This window comes from Rattus norvegicus, chromosome 7 (assembly GCF_036323735.1).
Source record: "Rattus norvegicus strain BN/NHsdMcwi chromosome 7, GRCr8, whole genome shotgun sequence".
In the NCBI taxonomy this organism is placed as follows: domain Eukaryota; kingdom Metazoa; phylum Chordata; class Mammalia; order Rodentia; family Muridae; genus Rattus; species Rattus norvegicus.
Genome location: NC_086025.1, coordinates 103,289,508 through 103,296,875, shown reverse-complemented (window position 1 = coordinate 103,296,875; position 7,368 = coordinate 103,289,508).

The window sequence follows — 7,368 nt, the reverse complement described above, 5'->3', positions numbered from 1 at the left end:
AGTCCATACGGCATATTGAGTAGCAAAATGTTCACCTGTAGTTCCTGGGGATGATTATTAGAATGTGAATGTTGTGTTAGTTGTTCGCAGAGTGCCCTTGAAGTTTATTTTTTATTCTATCACATGCAATTAAGTCACCTCTGTCAATGTACATTGTATTGATATATTGTCTCTTGCTTTAGGGAAGCTCAAAGTGAAAATATGCCATAATTAAGCCAATGTACAGCCAGAATAAATTAAACTGATGTCTTTTTTTTTTACAATTTTCTCATTTGTTTATCCATTCACTTAGTATACAAATGGATCTGGAAGCATATCCAATACCAAGCACTGTGGTAGTCAACTAGGAAAAAGCAATAAGCAAATGCTATTACGACTCTGTGTAATTTAGAACCCAAACTAAAGAAGGAAATGAACACAAACGCAGATGCTTCTTAACCAGAGAACCGCTTGTTTGGTCACTCTTACACTGAAAATACTGTAAGCTGAAAATGAGTTTTGTCTACCTACCCAACCAAACATCACCCTTAGCAAACACAGCATGGCTGAGTTTGGAGTGGGGTACTGACTAAAACCTAAAGCAGACTTTTACGGCACTGAATTGGAAGGGAAGATCATAATCCATATCTCAGTCCAGAAAAACTATACCTCAGTCTAGTCACCATTTTCATACCACAGAAAAGCCAATAGTCCTAAGTAAAACAATGTATGTCTGACTATTTTCTATATGTCATATACTGCATGTACAGAAAAACACACCAGGGTAAGACAGAACTGAGAGGTGGGTGAGAGTAATTATAACATCATGCTTGAGGAAATCTTCATTAGGCCAGTGACTATCATCCAGTACTCTCTGGAGAAAAAGCAACCCAGAATGAACAGTAAAGCCTTAAATGAGTGAGCCTTTAGAACTATCAAGAAATAGTAACTAGGATGCTATCAGAACCAAAAGTACTACTATATGGAATGCAGTGAGAAATGTAATTTTGAAGTTCTAAATGAGGACAAGGATCCTTGCTTACACAGGAAATGGGCTGGAGAGGGTTACAAATTTCATCAGAGACTGGCAGGATGGATATGAATTAGCATTGAATAGAATCACTGTGTCTGCCTTGTTGAGTTTGGCCAATAAAGGGGCCAAGGACTGAGTCAAGGAACATGCTTAAGAAAAACTGTGAAAATCAAGTTTATAAATGTGGTTAGTTTGACAAAGATAGTAAGAAGGAATTACATAGATATTAGCAAGTTAAGTCATGAATGCTGTCAAATCTTCATATCCTCCTGCAGCTACACTAAAACCAATGTTAGTCTTTGTGGGTAACATCTTTGGCAGTGGCCAAGAAGGGAAAGACTCACCAGATGATCTGTGTGTTTGCCACCACATCAACATGCTTGCATTAGCTAGCATGAGGGGCATAAGAAATGTAGAGAGACTAGTTATTCATGTCCATGACTCCAAAGGCAATAAGCTAGGGAGCACAAATAAAGGAAGAATGGTAGGATGTGTCATACAAGCAAGGGCAGGGACAGGACAGAATGAAGCCTGTCATTGGATGAGAAGGAAGGATGGATGGGAGAAAAGTTTGAGGGAAGAGGAGGATACTGGAACGGAAGGAGACTAGAGGAAAAAGCCTCCAAGAGAACATGGAGGCGGATGTTAAGATTCCACTCTGTACCTTTACAGGTTGTTATGAATGTTCTTAAGGGATGGATGGTACTGGGCTTTGTATGTTTAGGTGGGCAATTATATATTATCAATTGGTTCAGAGGTTATTGCATTGTGTGTTCTTCCTTGTGACAAATTAAATTTAAAAGAGTGTGTGGCGGCTGGGACACTAAGCCGCCACGGAATTGAGATGTATATTTCTGGCATGGTGACAGACTGCCTTGGGGACTAGATGGGTAGTGAGATTGTTCCCAGGCTCAGAGAGAGGCCATCAGCAGTGTTATATGGGATGGAGCAGAGTCGATGAGAGGCTTTGCTGACTAACATTAAGATATCAGATATCTTGGGGCACTGCAGTGAGGGACCCAGTAAAGGTGGTAAAAGACAGCCTTTGATTTTTTTTTTATAATTTTACAACAACCAAGAACCTTGGTAAGATGAATCAAATCAGGCCCTACAACCAAAGCAGATCCACTATTCTGTAGGCACCTGCAATATGATGCAGCTGTTTGGAGTAATGAGTTCTCTAACATTTGTTAACTGACACATATACTATAGAAGCAAAGTTGACATGCTATACAGGTGTAGATCAGAATAAAAAAAATTGTTCTACTTCTGGTTATTTGTAGCAGCTGAAAATAAACTCAATGGCTAGCAATGAAAACCAAAGAGGCAACACTAGAATTTGAAGAAATGAATAAATAAATAAATAAATAAATAAATAAATAAATAAATAAACAAACAAACAAACCATATAAAGTATACCTGGGGAAACATGGAGGAAAAGGCTGAGGAGGGTTCAATCCTGTCATAGGGAGTCTCGGGTGACACAGGTACTTAAAAGTGAAAAAGGGAACACAATGAGTGGAGAGTGTATTGGGGTTTTGTTGTTGTTCTTGTTTTACTTTGATTTTTGTTGCTTTTTTTTCCTACAAACATCTGGCTTTACAAGACAAGTAGTAAACCCATGCCAGATTGTGCCATGTATAATGGTACACAACTTTAATCGCAGCACAGATAGACACACGGATTTTGTATGGTATTCTTGAGAAAGGCAGGTGGGGCTCTATGGTCTGAAACCTGTCATTTCATAGAGAAGGCTCTTAGAACACAAATGCAATAAGTATCAGGATCGCTCAGGACCACATTAAGAACTACTGAAGCCTATTTATATTTGTGTCTATAGGAAATGACTTCTTTAGAATGCATGGTTCCTGGTAATAAAAACACAAAACCATACAACGGCCTGGATATTCCTTATATAGCTCTGGTTTGCAGGCAGGCTTTAAAAAAGCCTCTCTGCCAGCATGTTGCACAAATAGAGGCCATTGTGTGTTTCATCTTGCCTCTAATACAAATAATGTGAATGTGAACACATGAAAAAAACTTTTAAGGGTTTAAACAATAATGTATTTATAGTATAATAGTTAAATTATTATTATAGTTATATACTTCATTTTGCAAAAAGATTATTATTAAAATCTTACAATAATAAATTATTTTACAATTATCTGTATCACACAGTATAGTTTTGTGATTATGTAATTATGATGTTTGTACACACACACACACACACACACACACACACACACACTACCTATAAGCATTCTCTAAGACTAATGTTTCTATATTTTATAGAAGGAACTTCTGTAGCAAACAGCTCTAGAACAACATATGTATAAAGCTTGGTGCTCCCTGGCTTGATTGTTTTAGAGAGTTATATTCTGCTTTTAACATTCAGAATTTCACAATATTTATAATAAAGGATAAAGTATGCTTGTGTCTGAGCAGGAACATCATGGATTTCTGACCATCTCCTGTATCAGCTAGCTAGTTTATGGAGATAAAAAATTAAATGGTTGATATTTATTAATGGCACCCTAACTTCTAAAAATAGTTTTCAGAACCTACAACTACAATGGTAATGAAAAAATCAATATCAATTCCATTTTATAGATGAAAACACAGAGGCACACCAACTCTTAGATAATTCACTTGTAAACCAAAGTAGTACCCACCCTAATAATTCAAACACAAGCTACTATGCCTGACACATTGTACATATTCAAGAAACACTCCTTTCTCTCTTATGATCTAACACGTTTATGACAAGTAATACTTCAATTATGTTTACAATCTTCCAGTTAAATAAAAAGATCAGCCATAGTTGCAAAGGAGAGGAGGGACATTATGAACAAGTGAAGGTCACAATGCTTGGACAAACATGCTTACAAATACTGGTGGTGGGAACAGGTAACTAGATCAGTGATATTCACCTACCTCAGCTCAAAAAACTCAAATATGCCAGTCCTCAAAAATATGCATAGATCAGAAATGCTAGAATGAAACAGATATCTACAATGGAATGGTCTAGAAGCACATAGCAAGAACACGCTGCAACTAAATATGGAGAAAGGAGAACCTTGAGATTCCATGAATGAATGAAGAACAACTAAGGAAAGAAAGAACGGGAAAGGCAGTGCAAAGTACATCAATGGGCAAGGCCATCAGGAGAAAGACAAAATGGAAATGGAGGAAATGTCTCCTACTCACTGTCAGGTGGGGGCTGTTTCCAGGAGAGATTTCTTCCAGCACTCTGCCATGTCTCTCTCCTACTTGAGGGTAGATCATACACTGGGCAGCAAGACCTCAGATACAGAGCCCTATGTCTTATATTTTTGGTTGTGAGCCTAGCCTTTAATGATTGAGCCATCTCTCCAGCCTGGAGCCTTACATCTTTTTAGAAGAAGTCTTGGTTTGCAAAAATGACTGATGAAGAGGTAGGAACAATGCAGTTTATGCTGCAGAAAGAGCAAATGAAAAGACGAATGAGGTTAAGTTCGCAGCTATAAAAGATGAACAGCATGGCACCTTGACCACATTGCATTATGAATATTATAACAATGTGCCCATTAAAAACCTCTACACACGTAGGAGAAAAATATAAAACTGAAGGACTTCTAGGATAGGCGATGAGGTCCAGAGAAATTTCTCAGGAGTTAAGAACACCTGCTCTTCAGAATATTGGAATTCAGTTCTGAGCAGCCATACTGGTTGACTCAAAACACCTGTAACTCTACCTCCAGTATACATGATGCCCCTTTCTGGCCTCTGTAGATACCCACATTCACCCTCACCACTACATACCCACACATGCAAATAATATTTTTAAAAAATATTTTAAAAAAGGAACAGATGGTAAGTTCATTTTCTTGAGCCAGGGTTTTGGATTCAAGTACAGGATAGAGGCTATAGTCATCAACCAGGGCCTCACACATCTCAGGGATGTCTTGACCACTGAGCTTACCACATCCCATTTTGAAATGTTTCCTAAGAAATGAATAAAATGCTGTTTCTTCAAAATTGGGACTATATTAAGTTAACTCTATTTTCCAATGTAAAAGCCTCCAAAATTTTTACTATTGCAAGTGAGTGATGTTTTGTTTACATACAGAAGGTAACGTATCCATATATCAAAGTCGCCCCTCTTTATTTATTGTATTTGTTTCTGGTATAAAGAATTTAGATATGAATTTATAGGACATGATGATTGATAATGATTTTAACAGTGTAGTTCCCAACATATGGCTCTTCTAATTTCAAATCCTTAGAAAAATCCAGAGCATAAAAATGAAAAGATCATAAGAGGATCCGAGAAGGGTCTTTTAAGACACAAGAAGTGACGAATCATGTCACTAGCAAAGGGGTTGTTGACTTGATGGAAGGAAAAACACAAGAGCCTCGTATCTACAGACCATTGGAAAGTAATTAGATGGCCAGTTAAGTGAAGAGGCAAACCAACACCATGCTTAGCCACTGGGCAGTTCATATGCCTGTACTCAAAGGGCATCCATCCGTAAGGTTCCTTGCCACATACGTTCATTTCTTTTGGCAAAGTGATCTTGCCTGCCTTTTTTATTCTTTAACTGTGAGAACACATATAGCATGGAATTTATCACCTTAACGATTCATCACATTCATCTCTCACTTGTTTTGGATTATGGAGAAATTGCTCTTTTAAAATTAGTTTTGACAATTACAACCATGCAGAGAATGTATTTTGCTCACGTTCACTCCCGCTCTCTCTTATACCTCAGCTAACACTTTCTGCCTGCCCTCCTATCTCTGTATCTTTGTCTGTGTATGCAGTAGCCACTGCTGCTGTGTGTCCATGATTTCAACAGTCAGGACACATCCAAGTGACATTTCAGAGGAATTCTCTCCATCTTTCAGCTTTTTCTTTCTGATTCAATTAGAGATAGTTGGTAGGTATAGAGCTCTAATTAAGGTTACCAGAGACCATGGTGCTTCCTTGCATGACATCTGTAAACCTTTTGTGGAAAATTTATTACTTTCTGAGAGCACTGGTGAAGTTAGGCTAGGAACATAAGTAAACCATACTGCCCTGATGTTAAAATTGCAAACCCCAGTGACAAAGGCAATTATTGAACTGATAACCAAAATTATAGGTTTTTGAGCAGCTCTGTGAAGATGAGGAGACAGACAAGTAGGGATCCCCATGGCAGTTTACTACAAGGGCATGCATGGTTTTTGAACTCATCCATAGTGCGGGAATGGATGCACACACACACACACACACACACACACACACACACACACACACACATGCACACACACCTTCCCAGAGCTCCCAGGGACTAAACCACCAACCAAAAAGTATACATGAATGGGTCCATGACTCCAAGTACATATGTAGCAGAGGACTGCTTTATCTGGCATCAGTGTGAGGGGAAGCCTGTGGTCCTGTTGAGACTTGTTGCCCCAGCATAGGGGAATGTTAGAGGGGTGAGGCAGGAGTGGGTGGGTGGATGGAGGAGCATCCTCTTAGAGGAAAAGAGGAGGGAAAATGGGATAGGGGATTTGTGGAGAGGAGACAGAGAAGGGGAACCACATTTGAAATGTAAATAAATAAAATAAACAATAAAAAAGAAATCCAGGAAGAAGAATATTGATGACTTTAAGGACAAAGGTGCAATTACACAGTTCATGTTTGTTATTGTGCCTCATTATATTGTTAGTAATAATAATCATCTGTAATCAGTCTGTATGTCAGACACAATTTCATATTCACATAGTTCACTAATTACATTTTTCAAAAGAAGTCCAAAGTTCCCCATCAAGTAACATTAACCCTCAGAGACAGTTGAGTTTGAAGCCCAGTTCTATCTTCCATTCAAAAACCCCCTTCTAGCCTCAATTCACACCAAGGGAGTGATGGAACAAATAAGTAGATTTTTCATATGTTCTCATATGTTCATTAGCAAAATACCTTATACCCCAAGGGTTTATGGGAGACAAGGATCCTCCCTTTTATCTCTAAAAATTGTCAGCAAGATGGAGATATGACTCCCATGTACCTCTCTCTAAGTGATTCATCAAAAAGCCACCGCAGCAGCAAGCATTACCAGCCTTGAACCAAATTTGCCATCATAATTCAATCTGGATAAGCTGAGCATCTGCTGTTTTGTGAATCATTGTGTGTTCTGTAATCAGTGCTTTAACCCACTGTCATCACAAAGTTTCAATTGCTCCCTTTTCAGGCAGGAGCAGACAGTCTACACAAGAAATACCGTTTTCTTTACTGTAAGTCATAAGTAAAAATAAGCACCCTCAATAGTGGATGACATCAGAGCACACAGCATCATTAAACAAAGGTCAGAAGGTAGAGCCAAATGTCAAAT